This window comes from Rhinolophus sinicus, linkage group LG03 (genome assembly GCF_036562045.2).
Source record: "Rhinolophus sinicus isolate RSC01 linkage group LG03, ASM3656204v1, whole genome shotgun sequence".
Classification (NCBI taxonomy): Eukaryota; Metazoa; Chordata; class Mammalia; order Chiroptera; family Rhinolophidae; genus Rhinolophus; species Rhinolophus sinicus.
In genome coordinates, this window is record NC_133753.1 from 163,241,842 (window position 1) to 163,261,972 (window position 20,131).

Sequence of the window (20,131 nt, forward strand, 5' to 3'; positions counted from 1 at the left end):
GCTCAGAACTTGAGTCCTGCCGGAGGTGGTATGTGGAAAAGAATAAAAGATGTTTCCCCTTCCGTCAGTAAACAATGAGTCCTATTGACTTGTTTAAGTTCAGGGGGCCCAAACAGGAGTCTCCAAATCCCTTCAAAGCTCCTCCCCAGCCCTCCTCCACCACCCCAAGCCTAGTCTCAGAAACTGCTAGAACATCCATTCTAAGAAGCTATTGGAGCCCTTTCAGTTGGGGAGCTGCAGGACACAAAAAGGATAAAGTCTGTGCTTCCAGGGAGATGCCCTACCCTGAAGGCAACAGCCCATCTGTCACAGTGACAAGACAGAGGAGATCACAGAATGAAGGACCCTGTTTTGAAGAGGAGAGGGCTTTCTCTCTCTTTAGAGTAGACAATGGTGCTGAGCAGCTTGGGATGGACCCGGCAGGGAGGTGAGACTCTACAGGATTCATCCCTCATATAAATAAAGACAGCTAAAACACAAATTTATCAAAGATTTAGCACATTTTCAGAGATAAAAGGAAAAAAAGAAGGGTTTCCAGAAGCTGTTGTGAATAAATTTCAGAGGAAAAGAAAGATGGGATTGCAAGGGGAATTATTTTGCCTTTCTAACATAATTTAAAACAGTGCTTCTCAAGTAGGGGTGATTTTGCCCCTGAGGGGACATTTGGCAATGTCTGGAGACATTTTTGGTTGTCTCAGCCTGGGACAGGGGAGGTATTATGGTATCTATTCAATAAAGGCCATGCATGCTGCCTTATACATAGGTCATGTGTATATACATAGGCAAACTTAGCAATAAAAGGAGAAGTGAAAATACTCACTGGGCAGGTCATGGTGGGTAGTCACACCCCAGGCATATAATTTCCTTACTAAAAGGCTTATCTTTGCCTTAAGCAAGTCCTGTTCATAGCTTCTATGCATCTAAGTTAATACATCTTTGAAATGCCCATTTCAGATCCCTCTTTCTAATATGTGACCACTGTTTCAGATCCCTCCTTCTAAAGTGCCAAAGAGGCAAGCTTATCCCCATCTGGCGTTTCTCCCAACTTCATGTAATCTCCCTTATGTTCCCCTCCTTAATCTCAAAAGCATAGAAGAAACTGCAAACTGTAGTTCTCCAAGCGTGTATCTCAGTCTGTTGAGATCTTGCTTCCAGGTGTATCCTCTTTTTGGCTCAAATAAATTCTTATAATGTGTGTTCCATTGGCAAAAACAGGCTGTAAAATGGAAGTGAATGAATGGAATGCTTATCTTGATTGGAAAATAAAAACCTCTAAAAGGAGCACTGATAAACTTTCGTCAGAATGTTAATAAGAAAATTTAGAGATTGTCTCTGCACTAAAGAAAGCAACCAAAACTGCTCAACACCACCACCCTATTCCCCCTCTTTCTCCAAACACCCCTCTAGTTTCTGAGCTCCTTTTTTTCAGACATGTCCTCCCTTTCTCTTCCTCTTCTTCTCTCTTTTACAACTCTTTCACCACTCTTTACTGACTTCGGGGAAACTAAGAACAAAAGCCAGAACAGGATAGGCTAGAAGAACCAGAAATGCTGGCAGCTCCCATTAGAGAAAAGCCAGTCTCAGATTGAGGGGGGCCAGCAATAATTCACTCTCCTTGGACTAAAAAAGAATTAAGGAATCTAACTCAAGCTTTTCCTGATTCTCTCCAAGGCCCTGTTGGGTTTGCATTGGAATTTGTTTTAATTTGTTAGAATATATAATCCTGGTTATTCTTACCTGTTCCAACGAATATACCTATTTGTTTCTGAGAGCAAAGCAGCAGAATGGCTAGGTAAGGTCTGCTTGAAAACTCCTATAGAGGATTTAAAAACAAAGAGAAACAGACTAGGAAAAATGTAGAGAATTAGCTCACCTGCTTCGCCAAACTATCCCTGAGATTTTTCGCTGGAAAACATGCTAGAAGAAAATCTAGCAATGTAGACGAATCTGAGGAAACAATACTTGCTTTCTTTGAACATTTTGGAAAACAAAACTTTCTAGCAATATTCAGATTGTCTCTAGACAGTTCTTAGGATCATCGGAGTGGTCCAATTTGGTATTTCTGGAAGAATTAGATGAAAAGCTTGTAACTGCAACTAAACAACAGGAATTAAACTGGCTGATCACACATGCTGATAAATTAGCAGCTCTGGACAACCATTTATTTAAAACTGTTCCAAAGGAAGAGAAGGACAAATCTACTAAAATTATGAATTTACAGCTGCAACAACTAAGCAACCGGGTCAGACCTCTCCAAAGGCCTTTTCAATGAGGGGGAATAAGGGTCTGCTTTTACTGTAGAAAGCCAAGTCACCATAAGAAGAATTGAGAAAATCATGGTTTGAAAGAAACCTCTACAAGAGGAAAGTATCATGAGACTGAGTATTTGCTGCAGGACATTTCCGATGGAGCGCTGGGCTTTTTCCAGTACAGATATTGGGAAGATCAAGTCAACCATTCCCACCAAAATAACTATTGACAATACTTTGCCTCTACTTAATATTCACCAATATCCTTTAAGACCCAGTATGCTATCTGGAATTAAGTCCATTATACAAGATTACTTAAAAAGGGGCCTTATAATGCCATGGATGAGCCCCTGTAATTCTTCTATACGTCCAGTAAAGAAACCTAATGGAAAAGGATGGAGATTTATACAGGATCTAAGAGCTATAAACAAAATAGTTATTTCCAAACATCCTGTGATTCCAAACCCACATACCCAATTATCAGCCATTCCTGTGGACTGCCAGTATTTTTCATTTTTGATTTATGTAGTGCCTTTTCCAGCATTCCCATAGGAAAAGACAATCAATATCTTTTTGCCTTCATCTGGTAAGATCGCCAATTTTCCTGAACTGGAATGCCTCAGGGATATACAGAGAGTCCCACCTGTTTCTCTCAGATACTAAAGGCTGATTTAAGTGATGTTGATTTTCCCAGAGATTCCACTCTAATGCATTCTGTGGATGATTTACTTTTATGCTCTAGGACATTGCTAAACTTCCAAAGGACACAATATACCTACTACGAAAGCTAGCTATAAAAGGACATAAGGTCTCAAAGGACAGGCTTCAATTGTGTTTGTCCCAAGTAGAATAGCTTGGCCAACTTATATCTAAAGATGGGCTGCTAATTAACCCTGCAGGACTCAGAGGAATCCTATCGTTTCCTCTTCCAAGAACTAAGAAGTAACTTAGAGGTTTTGTAGGGTTGACTGGATACTGTCAAAATTGGGTTCCAAAATTTTCATTAATGGCTCAACCTCTATATGCTTTATCAAAATCAGATTGACCTGATCCAATCCAATGGAACCCTCGAGGAAATCAAATCGAAGAATCACTAAAGTAAGAATTAACTAAACCTCCCACTTTGGGACTCCCTAATTATAAACTTCCGTACTTCCTTTTTATAAGTGAAAATAAAGGGAATGCTTTAGAAGTTCTAACTCGGAAACATAGAGATTACCTTAGACCTATAGGATATTATGATCAGCAATTAGATTCAATACAAATGGACACTCTTCCTTGTATGAGAGCCTCTCTGCTACAGCCATCTTGTGCGAAGAAACAGAAAAGGTAGTTATGCGTTCTCCTTTAACCTTTTATGTTCCTCAGTCTGTTAAATCTTTGCTAAACTCTCACCATACTCAGCATTATTTGGTCAGCTCACTGGCTTCTTATGAAGTACTCTTGCTTTCTGCAGCTAATATTACTCTAGCCCAATACAACAACTTTAACCCAGCAACTTTACTAGCTTCTTTACAGAAGAAAGACACCCATGATTGCATTTTACTTACAGACCACCTTCTTGCTCCTAGGAATAATTTACAGAAAACTCCTATTGATTATGTTGACTTAATTTGGTTTACAGATGGATCTTGTCTCAAAGATGAACAGGAACATTACCGAGCTGGATATGCAAAAACTTCCATGGTGGATATAATTTAAAGTTCTTATTTACCAACAGGCCAAATTAAATGCTCTAACGTGAGTGTGTCATTTGGCCAAAGATCAAATAATTAATATTTTCTCTGATAGTCATTACGTCTTTTGTGGAGCTCATGACTGCAATGCTATGGAAGCAATGAAGCTTCTTAACTTCTTCAGGCCAGTCTATAAAAATGGAAAAGAGTATGCAGATTTATTAGATGCCTTACTTCAACCAACCCACCTGGCAATTATCAAAATTCCAGCACATTCTAAAGCCATCACCTTGAAAGCAAAAGAAAACCATTTAGCTGATGCTACAGCCAAACAAGCAACATTAAGCAATCAAATTATCCAGACCTGAGGATGATTTTTGCTCCCTGCTAAATCCATAAAAGACTCTCTTTTACAGTTCCAAAAGACAGACAGCTACAAAAGAATATATATAGACCATGTATATATACATAGACCATATATGATACACAGGACAGCCCTCTCCACCCCCAACAAAGAATTATCAAATCCAAAATTTCTATAGGGCTGAGGTTGAGAAATAGTGATTTAGAATATTTCTAAATATTTTAACTTGCTACTTCAAGTCTTAGTGAGTTTCAGAATTCCACCAAATTATCTGGGTCTCTAGATAAACTCTGATTAATGTAGTTATATGTACTAGGAAGAGTTTCATCATGACTTTGTGCCACCCAATGTTGGGAATTATTTAAGCTGTTATTTCATAAGTGCAACTTTATCTTGAGGGAAACTGGAAAACTAATGTCCAACTCCATTCTTAGGGTAGTAAAATCTTAAGGGAAACAAACAGAAGTTCACTAACAGTGACTAAACCACTTTATTGCTTAAAATTCCTTAGACCCAAGTAGAAGGTGCCAGATCATCAACATGTGTGGGAGGGAGGAAGATCTCTGGTGGTATTCTGTAACACAATGCTGAGCAAAGACACTGCATCAATCTACTGCTTTTCTAAATGAATTCTATTTTAAGCACAACACAAGATCATTTCAAATAACTAAACAAATATTTAATCAGTTTCTGTTTTTCTTCTTTATCACACAAATAAGTTAAGGTTATTAAAGGTATCTGTCTTGCCAGTTCTCGGTGAGGGTAAGATAGGTTTCCTTTGATAGGTTTCCTTTATATTTTGGCCCCTCTCTTTCAAAAGGCTCTGTCAATGGGCTTTTTCTAGCTCCTTGGGGGAAACTTTCCACTGAAGGAAATACTTTCTGATATGAACTTCATTGAAATTTACCTTGGCCACTACTTCTTCCTTGTGGTATTGTCATAACTTGCACATTTTAATAGTTGAACAGCACTGCCACTTGTATATTCTAGTTGATAGGCAAAACCCTTCTAGCTGTTCCGTACCTGTTGATGACAGTATTGTGTGTTTTGTACAGTGGGCTCCATATCGTGTTGCAGTATCTGCAGCAGGGAGGGAGAGAGCAGAGGAAGAAAATGAGAATTTATTACTGTCAGAGATGTCACTGAATTAGTAAAGATCCATGAAATTAGTTATGTAAGATAAACTCCTTTGCCTCAGTTTTGTCTGTGTTGTGATGGCCATTGAATTGCAATTTTTTAGAGACAGAAAATAAAACAAAACTATAACAGCAGAAAAACCAGAAGAGATGATAGGACTCAATTATACATGACTTCAGTTGAGCTATCCTTACTTGAATATAGTATTACAAAAAATAAAATCTATTAAAACCTGTGAATCTGAAGTTATTCACAAAACTTACTTACTTGGTTAAGATCCCCTTTTAGAAAGTTCTCACGTAGGTAGCATGCCCTCCATTCACCCACTTGGGTGAATATCTATATATAGATAGATATAGATATAGATTGTTATTTATTTATGTTTTTTTTTACTCTTTTTACATCTAGACTCTGTCCTAATACAAAACAAATTAGTTGGTTGGCTGTTTTTCAGCGATCTAGAAAGTGACAAACTGATCATAAGAAAGCTAAAATGACAAATCCAAAATGGCTGACTCAATTTTGTTTTGCACTTTCAACTGACATCAGTTGACACTCAGTCTTTGAAAGGCGGGACAAGACTGACAATGAACACGTGGATGCCTTGGTTGTCTCCCTCTGGTTTCTGGGTCATCAGCAACTCTTCAGGGATTGCAGTTTCCCTTCCATTTTTTTTCATCCTATCTATCACCTTTTATTTCAAGCTTAAAAGATCAAATCTGTTTTCTTGGATTTCACATCTTGCCTCTCTGGTATTCATTTCCTGAACAACATAATTGAGAGTTCCATTTCAAACACTGACCGGTGCTTCTCAATCTTTTCACTGACCTTTAAAGAATAATTATGAACTTAACATTCACTGGGGGTCTCAGGCGTATGATACCACTGTATACTTTTTTTTTTAAGGATATGCAGAAAGTCAACTCTTGGCAATAGCCTTCGCATTCATTCCTAAATGCCTTCTTTGGGAGCTTTTTTTTGAGAATGTTCCTCTCAAAGGAACAGTCAGTACTGTCAATTCAAGAATACAGGAGAGAAATTGACTCTTTGGTGAAGCACATATGAGTCTCTGGAACATCCCAACACTAGACTAGAGTTAAAAAAAAGAAAAGAAAAGAAAACTAGCGAAAAATTGTTTTATTACTTGGTGTATTTTTCACATCTTCTATTATATTCATGGAAATGGAAATTAGGCTTAAAGAAATTAGGAAAATCAATCACAAACTACCATGAAGAAAAAAAAATTTTTTTTTCACTTTTTATTTTAAACTCAGCTTTCATAAGTAAAGATGAATTTTCAACTCTGTATTACAGTGAGTTAAAAGGTAAATTTGATTTTCTGTGGCATAGGACAAGAAAAGACATACAGAGCTAAAATCATTCCTCTGGACTGCACGTTTTCAACTAATAAAAAGGTAGCAATATAGTTTGTACCCTAGAATCCACTTTCCCTCCTCTTGCTCATCCTTTTGTGAGAGAGCTCCAAAGAGATCAAGAAACAAAAATCGGTCTAAATGAAAACTAAGAGGAGGAGAAAATGAAAGTAGACAAGATGATCTGTGAACTGAGCTATCTATAGTCCCTCAAGAGCCAGCCATGTTAGTACGTGGACGTGCATAAACGGCGCCTATGAAGGACAGAAGGAGTGTGTTCTTTTAAAACACAGTGGAGCCTGTGTGATCTGATAAGAGTGGCCAGCAAAAGGAATTATTTTTGACAACTAAGAAGTTATTTACTAAGCAGGCACTAAAATATCAGACAAGTGACATTCCAGACTCTGACGGGAAAGTGGGTCCTGCTATAAAGCTCCAAATCCCGCAACAATTCATGCATTTCCTCCTCTCCCCTGCTTCTTCTCTCCTTTCACCAGCTTCATTCTAAATCCTCTGATACCAAACCCTGCATATCAAGCTGTAAACCCATTCAAGTGTGTTTCTTTCTTCCCCATATGCTGACTTAGCTTGTTTTCCCTCAGTGTTGAGTTTCATTTACATTTTCTATTGCATAAAACATGAGCAAACTTATCCACATGTGGGTTATGTAGAAAGAGGCAGATTACAAATCAATGAGCCAGAAACATTTCAAAATAAAATAATCTTAAAGGTTAGACTTTTAAAACACTATCCAGAAACACGGAATGTATCAGGAAACACAACACAGATCACATACTTCCAGAACTCAGAATGTTTTGGTGGACTTTACAGATGTTCTTAGATTTTTTTGATCCAAGATTCCTTGGAAGCTCATGAACAACACAAAAATTCTATTTTGAAGAAAGCATAAGCATGTCGGACACAACAACATGCATACAATTTTAGAAGATTATTGGAGGCCTTTAATCCCTTTCAGGAATCCCATGATAAGGGCTTCTGAACTCATCCAACACCCTCATTCACGTGTGAATGACTAACGTGTTATCAAGTCCAAGGTCAGAGCAAGCTTGTAGCATAACCAGGCCTCCAGATTCCCCATCCAAATACTCTCTAGCATACCATGAATCTCCATATAGATTTTGAGTTATAGGAATACTGATAATTCTTAAAGTGGTTATACTGGTTGGATAGTGTCCTCCAAAAAACATGTCTACCTGAAACTTCAGAATGTGATCTTATTTGGAAAAAGGGTCTCTTCAGATATAATTAGTTAAATCAAGATGAGATCATAGTGGAATACAGTGGGTCCTAAATCCAAATGATGTGCTCTTAAAAGAAGGTCGTGTGAAGACACACACATATGGAAGGCCATGTGATAAATGAATTGGCATGACATTTAAGAATGGTGTGAAGTGAGGGGGAGCCTGGAGTGATGCAGCTATGTGCCAAGGAATGCCCAGGATCGCTGGCAACCACTAGAAGTTAGGACAGAGACATAGACCAGATTCTTCTCTAGAAACTCCAGAAGGAACCAACACAGCTGACACCTTGCTTTCAGATTTCTAGTCTCCGAAACTGTGAGAGAATAAATTCTGTGTTTTTTTTTAAAAAAAACACAGTTTGTAGTTATTTGTTATGGCAGCCATAGGAAACTAATACAGTAGTTTACTGATGCTTGTTTATATCCTTATTAATATTGTTTTTAAAAGTCTTCACGTGCTGTTTCCATCACTGCCCCCCTTGGTCACTTTCTACTTCTTTTTCAGACTAGCTGACCTGGATATTAATGCTACACATACCAATCCCTTCCACGTCCTTCTAAGTTTTCTTCATGAAGGGTGATGAGTTGTGCTGAGAAAAATTACTAGATCTACATTTATACAACATTGCTTATGTTGTTTTTCAAAATGGACCATGCTTTCCCCTGCTGGGATAGCTGCTGTTGATCTTGCAAGAGGGTGATAAAAATTCCAACAAAAATTTAAAAGGAAGTTCCATTTAAATTATGTAGTACAATGGAAGTTTGCTTTATGCAAACAATGAGGAAACCTTAGAAGAGAATGTTTTCGACTTCCCATACTCTAAAGGACTCTTTGACTCAGGAAGATAACTCAGGCCTCACCAAGGATGAGCTCTGGAAATAACAGCCCACAGAAACCTTTCAGCAATCCCATAAGATAAGTGAACTGGCTTAAATCAAACCTTTCCCAATCCCATTTACAGAACACATTTACTGGCATTATATGCTGCTCATGTTGCAAGAACCCTACATTGACCTATGCAAGGCGATAGTGTTTTTATGCTGTTGTCAGGGTATTTTCAGAAATCCAACCAAGCTTAGGAAGAAAAGAGTCCTACTGTTGCTGCCACTCACTCACTTCCCTCAGCAGACGCGTGCCTAGGGAGATGAGCTACTGTGGTCTTGAAAAATTCCCAGTGGCAGGTCATTGTGAGCAGAAGCCTACTGTGTGGTCTGAAAGAGTATTTTCAGTTCTGCCAATTTTTATTTCCAAGAATTGCTTGAAAATAAATACCCCTGATTTTGTTAGGGGTGATTCTTTAATACTTTTGGGAATCATACCCTAATTTTACGCTGCACATTGAGCTAGCCTCTATTGTTGGACCCCCTGATGATTTCTTGATATGTTTGCTTCAAACTGAGTAAATAATTCTGGGCTGCTGTATCTTCACTTGCAAAATGGGAAAAAATAACACATCGATAAATTACGAGGATGAGTTGAATGTGTGTGTAGCCAATGGATTTTTTTATAAGCCTCTTGCAAATTGGTGGCAAAAAACAAAACAAAAAAGACTTAAACCTTTGAAAGAACATCCCATCTCCTTAAGGGGGTTCTAGTGAGTTTCAGAAGGAGGTTATAAAGCAAGGTGGAGTTGTCAGTGTTCAAATATAAATATGGACTCTGGGAAACTAAGACAGGAATCTGTGGAACTGCACTGAAAGCTCAGTTGTGCATTGCTTAGTCATATAGGAAACAAGGTAAGGAAATACAGCATGACCCAGAATAGCTTAACATATACAATGCCAGCTGGATAGGGATACAAGGCAGTAAAACCAGGAGAACTGAGTAGACGGAGGCCTTTTATGGGGGTGGGGGATATATATCCATAATATATATATCCATAATATATATATCCATAATATATATATATATATATATATATATATATATATATATATATCCATGATGTGTGTGTGTGTATATATATATACATACATATATCTATCATCTATGAGAAAAACCTAGGAAAAATATATGTGGAACAGAGAAAAGGCTGGGAAAAGAATCACAGATCATCAGACCAAGAAGTCAGGCTTGTTGGGTTGCAAGCAGTGTTTTGAATGTGCATTGATGACAGTTGCAAAGGTGGATGTGTGTCACAGACTGGAGAGTAGAGACAGTGAAAAGACAGGCTTTCCTTCTGGCAGACCTTGGTTTAAGTCCCAAGCCTCTGGCTTATTAGTTTTGTAACATCAAGTAAATTACTTATTTTTCTGAGTCTTGTCTATAAAATGTGGACTATAACTGTCTTTCAGAGATGTCGGGAATATTTCAGATAATACATAGATATAGGTCCCAAGCAGAAAGCACTAATAGCTGTTAATCAGTGCAGTGAGGAAATAAGAGGAGGGACAACTAAGAGGAAAAGTTTGCTACTTTTTACCTTCGCTTTTCTCCTCCAAGGGACGGAATGATAGGGTGGTTCTCAGTGTGATGGAAGGCAGGTGGGTCACGTGGCCTTGTGAGCGTTTCTTACCAGTACCTAGTTGTATCCTGCAATAATCTTATAAGTAGTAAAGCTGTGTTGTTCAGTACAGTATCCACTAGCCACATGTAGTTATTTGAACTGGAATGAAGTAGAATTAAAAAAATTTCTTTGGTTTCATTAGCTACCTTTCAAACAATGAATAATCACATATGGCTAGTGGCTATTATATTGGAAAGTAAGCACATACCTACATATATGTACATATGTGTCAATGTACATATATGTGCATGTGATTGTATTTTCATTATTTCATTAACTTTTATGACTTGCATATGTTTTACTACAGTGGATGATGTGGGCAAAAGGGTGTAACCGCAGGAGAAGTCAAGGTAGGGGGGAGAAGTGGGGACAGAAGCTGACACAGGAGGATAAAGCTTCTGCTGAGAGAACCCCCACTTTAAAAAAAAAAAATGCCCAGGATAAAGGCAGTAAAGAGGGGAACTTAAGATCAGTGAGATGGGTAAAACTTAAGTGATGAAGTCTAAGATCTGGGATCAAAGGATGTCGGCTACATTTGAAATTCATTCCAGGAACCATGCTTTGGTCTCTGATGTCAAACAGATAACCTGTTCCACGGTGACTAACCTGGAGCAAACTAAATAGAGAGAATAGAGTGTGGTGTCATTGAGAACTACATAAAAAATCAAACAGATATAATCATAGCAAATAGACTTGCCTAAATGGATCTTGCAATTCAAGGAAGGATAGAAATAAAAGAACATTGGGATCAAGGGTGAGGTTTCTCTGTAAACCTTAAGTGCATATATCGAAGTTCTGAGAGAACAAGAAGGAGAATTTCCTATAGTGAATCCGCCTCGTACCTAATGTGCAGTTAATAAATTTGTATGAATAGACGGATAAAAGGAATCTCAGAAACTTGAAGATGGAACAACTACAGTAGCACTGCCACATCTGAAAGAGAATAAAATGTTCAGTGTCTCTGTGGAGGTAACACATGGGGAGTAAGGCTAATGGTAACCAGGCTCATAGCTACCATTTGTGAGCACTGACCATATGCCAAGCCGTGGGCTAGGAGCTGGAATGTGTCCAGTCGTGTCGAATCCCATGATATCCAAGTGTTATTATGTCCATTTTACAGATTAGAAAACTGAGCCTTAGAAAAGTCAAGGCATCTGTTGAATAATAATACAAGTGGTGAAATTAAGGTTCTTATTATTATCTTTGTAATAGACAAATGTCTGGGTGAGATAAAGATCAATAATAGACCAACAATAAAAGGAGGAAGGGAAGGGAAGCAATTCTAACAACTGTCCCCCCAATAAACTTTAATTTAAAAAAAAATACTGTATATTCCTTCCAGCCTCTCTGCTTTACCCATTCATGCAAAAAACTACAACTAAAAATAAATAAATAAAAGATTAAGAGGAAAAGAGTGTGGGTCCTTATTTTGCATTTTGGGCAGAGTTCCCTCAAGGTGATCTGACAGTTCTAAGAAGTTGCAAGGGTCATGAAGTCAGATAGTAGAAGTCTGCAGGATCCCAAAGCAAAAGTGGTCCGTCCCTGAGGCTGTTGCTTTCTGCAGTGATTTATCGTATTTGAGGGTTTCATTCCTTCATGAAGGACTGTTGCCTTGACAGATGGTTTTTACTGAGTATTACAGATGATTCTTTTCTCTATGCAAAAATCTCAGTCTCCAACTTATATTTAACACTTTGTCAAACCATCACTTTGCACAGTTTACAGAATTAAACATATACAGATGAATCCACATGTTCTAACTCAAAAAATAACTTTCTACTTTTATATTTTTTTACATACAATTAAACATGCTTATAAACCATATTTTGAAAGCACTACTGAAATGGAGATTAAATCATGACAAAGTATTGAAGCTGGAAAAGCAGAAAGAAGGATGAGAACAAATTAAAGATCCCATCCTAAGTCCCCTCTTAGGGACTTATGTGGAGCTGTGAAAAGGCGGTGGACATTCATAGAGGTGACAGAGGTCAAGGTTGTAGCACTAGTCAGCGTGGGAGATGAGAGCCTAGACGTGTGACATGGAGCCCATTCCCTTACCGCTTTCCTTATGTTCCTGAAATGTGTGAAGAAGAACGTGCTAACTGAAAAGGCTTGTGTTAAAGAAAAGGCCTAAACAAACAGAAACTCCTTAAAAGGAAACAATTAATTAATTAATTAATTAATTAATAATATAACATTTTTGACAGAAGAATCACTGTAGTTTCACAGAATGGAAATAAGAAAAACCCAAATAACAGAGTATAAAAATTATACTCCACCTTCTTCTTTCCCCTCAGCCATATGTTTTAACTTCATTGCAATTTTTCCGCAGGCATATTAGTCTGCTAGTGCTGCCATAACAAAACACCACAGACTAGGTGACTTAAACAACACAAAATTATTTTCTCACAGTTCTGGATACTGGAGGTTCAAGAGCAAGATGTCAGCAGGTTTGGTTTCTTGTGGGGCTTCTGTCCTTGACTTGCAGATGGCCACCTTCTTGTTGTGTCTTCACATGGCCTTTGGCCTTTTGAGATCCAGAAGAGTATAGACGTCAATAAAAACAGTGGAGTGACTGATGATACATGCAGCTCCACTGCATTTCAGCAAGGTTTCCATCTGAGAATCTAGTATTGGTATCCAAATGAAAGTCAGTGAGGCACCAATCTGCTAATTGGACACTAGGCTTAATTTATTTGGCATTGGGCATTGAGCCATATATTTACCATAGTAAGGATTTCATTTTTCCAAGCTTTCCACCAAAGAAAGTTGTTCCTGATAGACTTTCCCAGCAGAAATGATGGGAGCTCGTGTGACCAGCAGAATTGGATATACGGTTGAACTAATTGACTCAGATCAATACTATAGGCACCGCTAAGTCTAAGAGATGTAGTGAAAGGGGACACGGTCTGCCTAAACCAATTAGGTTTAGTGTAGACGAGACTCTCAAGAATGAGATTTCCATGACATGGCACAGATGGCCTCATTGACTACTATGAAGGCACAATCAGAATGCTCCAAGGTGGGGACAGTGGTGATGATGGAGTTATATTGCTTGATGGTGACATGGGAACCTGAGGGCTCATGCTCCAACAATACAGAAAACCATTTTTCACTTCTTGCCATAATCAATATACATTCCATCAGCATGGATATAAAACCAAGACTGGTCCCTCCACCAAAGTTGTGACAAACTATGAAGCCCAGTGATCTGTGCCGTGGTCAACATGGTTTTGAATCTGTTCTGGACCCAGGCCAGTGCTTTCTTTTTCAGTGGTACAGTGTGAATCCTTACAGAAAACCGCACCGCCTTCTTCACTAGGGGTGAACTGGGTGAAAGAGCTGCTGATGCATGCCAGGGTAAACATCATCATTTGCAATTAGTGCCCAGGTTTATGAGTGCTGCTCCCAGTGGCAGGCTTGGTGAAAGAGTTGCTGAATATGTGGTTCTCTTCCCTGGCATCATGTTCCTGGGCACCGGGACTGTAGGCTGGATGCCATATTCCAGGAAGTGGAATTCTCAGCAGGAATGGTCAGAGGACCGGCTAGGCTAGTGTGGGTAGAGAACTAGATGCAGATGGTGAATATTTGGAGAGATCATGTTGTTTAGAGGAGGCAAAATGAATTATAACATAAATTTCTCAACAACACAGCATCAAGAGGTCTCAAGGAAAGATTAGAGAAAAGGTGACATATTACATGTCTAGTTTTCTGATCCTCAGGGAGCATTATGAATTTATCAGACCTGAACTAATATTGCCACCCACGGATTTTGGCCTTAGGAAATTTATAGTATGACAATTTCCCCAGTCTCATGTATTTTCATATAGATATCCTGACTCCTACAAAGTTAGCAATTGCCTGCCTTCCACACACACTACTTCTCCCCACCTAATACATATTGCCCTCTCTCCTTCCAACACACACTCTATCCCATTTTTTCTCTAAAATAACACTTCACCAAATGCTTTCAATTTAAATAGCTGCTGTACCATCATTTGCAATGACATAAAAAATACTTTTTGTTTATGAAGCTAAAGATATTTTAATAAATCATAGCAAACAAACTCTAATATTTCTACTATGCTGAAGAGCTGTATTCATCCCATAACAATTTCCTAATTAGTTATCCATTTCCATTTCCTTAAAAAAGAGTCCCATAAATATGAATGTGACAGAAATCCAGAGATGGTGGTTGTACCAGGACAATAATCTATTAATAAGAGGTTGAAGAAAATGGAATGTCCTGGGATCTAATGTTTAAGTGTGGCGAGACATCTCCAGTGTTTCGGTGTTTGTCCCCATTCACATAAAAGGAGGAAGCAAATGGGGAAGCAATGAAGCAGGCAGGAAATGAGCACTGTGGTTGGGTATTCATGGAAAGTCCTTTACGCGGGTAATGATAAAACCCTAGAGCTGAATCCCAGGGAGGAATGGAAATGAAACTTGTGCACCTGTGGTTCACTGCAATCCCTCAGTCTGAACATGCATCACCAAAAAGGGGAAGATTTCATCTCCAGTGAAATCCCTGGTCTTTATCTTAGCCCACTTACCATTCATTGGAAGAAATTCTTCCGTGGGCTTTTCACTTCTGGCTAGAGAACATAATAATGATAGCAAATACCTACTGTCAAATCACTATAGGCCAGACACTATGCTACGTAATTCACTTGCACAATCTCATTTAATTATCACAACAACCCTATGAGATGGATAACCTAATTGTTCCTGTTTAATAGACTAGGAGGCTGAGGTTCAGGGAAGGTAAATAACTTGCCCAAATTCACACAGCTGGTGGTAAAGCTAGGACGGAAATCCAGACCTATCATATGATCTTGTAATGCCTGGAAAGAAGTATTTTGTTGCAGAGACATTAAAAGTAAGGATATATATATATATATATATATATATATATATATATATATATATAATTCCTGTGAGACTCATTTACTTAATATTCATTAATGAGTCTTGCCATGGTGATCCTTCTACTTTTATATAAAATGGCATCAGTGACTCCAACAGTGTTTCCTTAAGTCAACTGTTCACAGGTTGCATTTAGAACCTTCCAGATGAAGCCTGCTTCTGTTCAGTGATGATTTAAATCGAAACAGGTGTGCCCAGAATCTGTTCTGAAAATTAACCTTTATGCATTATCCTTACTGTTGTTCTCCCTTTTTATTTTTAATTTGGAAATCTAACAGGCTAAGAACAATGTTCTTAGGACGGGAAATATTTCTTATAGGAGTTCCTCATGTTGGGGGTTTTCTTGTAAAACTAGAAGCTGGGCTGGGCTATGATCTATCTCCTGGGCATCTGTACCATGCTTCTGAGGCAGAGGAATAGCTTGGGGGGTTACCGCCACATTTTTTCTTTAGAAAGCAATGCGAGAATGGGGTATTTTGGGAGAGCACTGGAAACTCCACACGACGGAAATCATTTGGCGTGCCTAGCACAGTGCCTGGCTCAGAGGACACATTTCGGGGGGGCTGCACATTTACTATGACAGGTCCTGTCCTAGATGCTGAGGGCTCTACATGGTCCATGCCCTCAAGAGGCTCCCAACCCGATGAGGACACAGATAAATAAACAAGGAGTCATGCCAAGGCGTCATGGCACAGGGGCACTGTGTGAGGACCCAGGAGGAGCCCCTGATTCAGAAAGGAGTCTCAGAAAGTTCCATCGAGGCTGAGGCTGAAAAAATTAGTAAAAGTTATCCAGAAATTATAGGGAAAATATTGATGCCTGAGGCCTATGCATGAGGATTCTGATGTCATGGGTCTGAGTGTTGTCTGTTCACTGGGACTTTTAAAGTTCCCCAAGTGACTCGAATGTGTAGACAGAGCTGAGAATCTGGTCTGTGGCGCTCAATACTGGCTGAACTTGAACATCAGTTGGGAAGTTTTTCGAGTTCACTCCCTGGGATTCCCAAGCTGTTTGTTTGGGACATGGTATCTCAAAAGAGTTAAGAATCACCGTGTTAGCTGTTAGTAGCAGCACACGCAAGGGCCAGAAAAAGAAAACACGGCCAGCTCTGCGGTTGGGGTGAAAGGAGAAGCAGACTATTCAGGAGAGGAAGGGCTAATATTAGGAAGAGACTCCTTGACCAAATTATGGTGTTTGACTTTCATTTGGCGGATGATAGGTAGTGACTGAGGGGGTTAATATAGGGCAGCGACATTATAAAATTTGCTTTTGAAAGACTGGATGTAAGTTTGAAGGCAGAGAGTGTATTTGGCTGAAAGTAATTCATGGACAAAATAATGCAGGCTTGGATGTCCAATAGAAGACCCAGATTTTTTTGTCCCAAATCTCTACTTTCAGAGGGAGAAAGAAAATCAGTTTTTTTTGTGGTTTTTTTTTTTCCTTCTTACTCAAGTTCTCTAAGGGAAAGAAAATCATTTGTCAGACTCTATAGGATCCCTACATGGAGAAGGAGGTTGACAGAAAAGCTGGAAGAAAGGGGCTGTCTGGAGGGTTTCTAAAGTCAGGGAGCCCACAGCTTTCCAGGGGAGCCCAATGAACCCCAAAGAGTTCACTCTCTGGAGAGAGTGAACCATCAGACTCCACTCTTTAGAGAAGGCAGGGCAAAGATGGAAATAGTGCAAGAACTAAATTCAAGAATTATATTCATTATTCTCCTGGTGTGTGCTTAGCTCTAAAAATCATCGTGGTCCTCTTGACTATTTACTCTTATAAAGTGGTGTTTTTTCTTGGGAATGTTTAGGAAAAGAAGAAGCAATGGGGAAAGGATGCTCATGGCACTTTGTCTTTCCCAAGTGACTGCTCCTGCTGAGAAAATGGCCCCATGCCACCTTATGACTCAGATGTCTGAGAAAGGACGAGGTGGCCGCTCATGGGAAAATGATGACTGGTCATCACTCAGCAAACATGTCACAAGAGCAGAGTGTGAGGAACACCGGAACACATTGTTCATGCAGGCGCTACTCCTGGGCGAGCCTGCTGAAATCAGCATAAATCAACACAAGGTGCATTGGGAGTCCTCTCCCTCCCTTAAGGTATGGATGAAAAATGTCACAGCAGCTTGGCACTGAAGGTGACCAATGCTGCTAAAAGGTGTCTTTGGGATCTTTGAAGCCCTCTTCCCATGATATGAAGTAATTAAATATTAAACCATTTCAACAACTTTCTTCTTATAACTGGGTAATTTCCATTAGTATGATGATGCTTCTTCCAGTTAAAGGATTCATTGTGGTCTAAGGAAGGCAGAGAGACTTAAGGGTCTTCAGGGCCAAGGCATCAGAAATCTAGTCTACATCTTCCAAGTAGGGTAAGACTCACTAACTCTTTGCATTAAATTGTCATCAAGGCTCTTAAGTTTTTACACTTCCCTTAAACTCCTTTTCTTAGGTCAAAGACAGAGTGGTTTGCCCATTTGTTTTCTCCATAAAAAACAATTGACATTATTGATCTCCTATTATCTGGTGCTGTGAAAACATTATTTCATTTAATTTTTCCAGCAATTCTGCAGGGTGGTAGTATTAGTGCAGTCTTTTATGCTGAGAGTGAGGCTTGGAGAGATTGAGTGATTTCCCTAAGGAGTGTACCAAATTAGTGGCAAAGCTGGGCTATGGACCTACATCTACCTGGCTTTCCTCCATTATCTATCATCTCTCCTATAGCACCACAGTGTCTCCCTCTCCAGGAAACCACATCCCTGGAGCCCAAGGCCAGAATAGTATTTAAGTAACACTGTACTGTTTGCAGAAACAACCCCTTCCCCAGAACTCAGCTTTCCCTGAAGTAGTCTCCCCATTCAGTCATCCTTTCCTTGATTCATTGACTATTTAATGGCCAACAATTTTGAACAAAGCACTGGGAGAGAACGACGAACACATTAGAGTCCCTGTTCTCATAGAGTTCGGAATCTCACATGGTAAAGCAGAGAGTAAATAGTAAAGAAATAAATATTTGAGAACTATTCAGAGTTGCAAGAGCTGTGAAGACAATGGGGGAAAAGGAATGAGAGAAAGTGATGTGGGTTGGGGGAGGTAAACTGGGTGGTTAGAGAAGGCTTCTCTGATGTGAGGTGGGAAGGGAATGATGAGAAGGCAACAGTCATGCAGAGATCTGGGGAAAGAGTATCTCATGCAAGAGGAAAAGTGTGCACAAATGTATGAAGACTGGCATGAACCTGGTGGTTCTGCATCTCCTGCGTTCTCCCCTCAGAAAGACAAAGATTTATTGAACTCTCAATATAAAGCAGTCATTGTGCTACCTCAAACCATTTCCTAATTGAAATCTGCTAAGATTATGGTACTGGTTACTATGACACATGAAGGAGCTAGATTCTAAGAAGAAAGTAGAAAATTTGTAGCTAGTGTTTTTTGAGCAATTTATATGTTACCGTCACTATGTTATGCCCCTTCATATGTATAATGTCATTAATCCTCATTTAATAATAGTGATCATTTTAGAGTGGTTTATATCAGTTTGCTAGGGCTGCCATAACAAAGGACCACAGAGTGGGAAGCTTAAACAACAGAAATGTGTTTCCTCACAATTCTGGAGGCTGGAAATATAAGATCACGGTGTCAGCATGGTTGGTTTCTTCCGATGACTATCTTGGCTTGTTGATGGCCATCTGCTCCCTACACCTTCACATCGTCATCCCTCTGTACATGTCTGTGTCCAAATGTCCTCTTCTTACTAGGATGCCAGTCAGATTGGATTAGGGCTCACCTAAATGACCTAATTTTAACTTACTTACCTTAAAAATCCTATCTCCCAATATAGTCACATTCTGAGGTACTGGGGATTACGCCTTCAACATATGAATTTTTAGGAGGGTACAATTTAGTCGAGGTTAAAGTAAATTTCTCAAGATCAAATAGAGAATGAAAGGTCAATCAGGATGTGAAATTTCCTCCTTCCCTCTTGGTGAGCCTCAGAAACGACCGTGCGTGTTTGTTCTGCTTCCCTAACTAGTGTCTTTATTGAAGGCCTACTAGTGTGCGCCAGACACTGCTGTGGGTGCTGAGCCGGATTCCGGAGCTCCCTCACCTCCTGAAGCCTGCTGTGTCACGGAGGAGACAGATAACAAGCAAACAAACACACAACAAGATAATTATACAAATGTAAATACCACACAGGAAATAAACAGGACAGTATGATAAAACAGTACTGGATCTAAGGGGAAAAAGGGAGGGGAGAGCTACTTTTGAGAGGAGGGTCACGAAATTCTTCTCTATAATGTAACCTCGAAACAGGGACCGAAAGATGGCAAACTGTCAGCCCTGTAACAGGTTCCAGAAGGCTGTTCCTGCAGAGGAGAGAAGACCTTTTTCTATGTAAGTCACTTGCTGATGCTGCTCACCATAGGTGTTATTGACAGCAAACATCTTTGCAAGCAGAGGGACATCGAGCATTGTAGTGGAAGAAGCTGGGAAACATTGGAGAAGGGTGGGAATCAGAAGCTTCATCTCAGCTTCAGCGCCTACTAGCTGTGGGACCGTCAGGTCACCATATCCAGCTGAGCCCCAGCTTCTTCAAATGGGAAGCAGGAACATCAGTAACACAACACACAACACCCACTCTGCCCTG

The 20,131-nt window shown here is 39.5% G+C and overlaps 1 long non-coding RNA gene across 1 annotated transcript in view; it reads right to left on the reverse strand.

Moving 5' to 3' along the window:
- Window positions 1-5,082: 5,082 nt before the first annotated feature.
- The window catches only part of LOC141570426 (uncharacterized), a 615,584-nt gene continuing 600,535 nt past the window's right edge, over window positions 5,083-20,131 (reverse strand). Inside the window, exon 8 of the long non-coding RNA XR_012494434.1 lies at window positions 5,083-5,369. This is a non-coding gene — a long non-coding RNA (uncharacterized LOC141570426). The remainder of the gene's footprint in view (window positions 5,370-20,131) is intronic.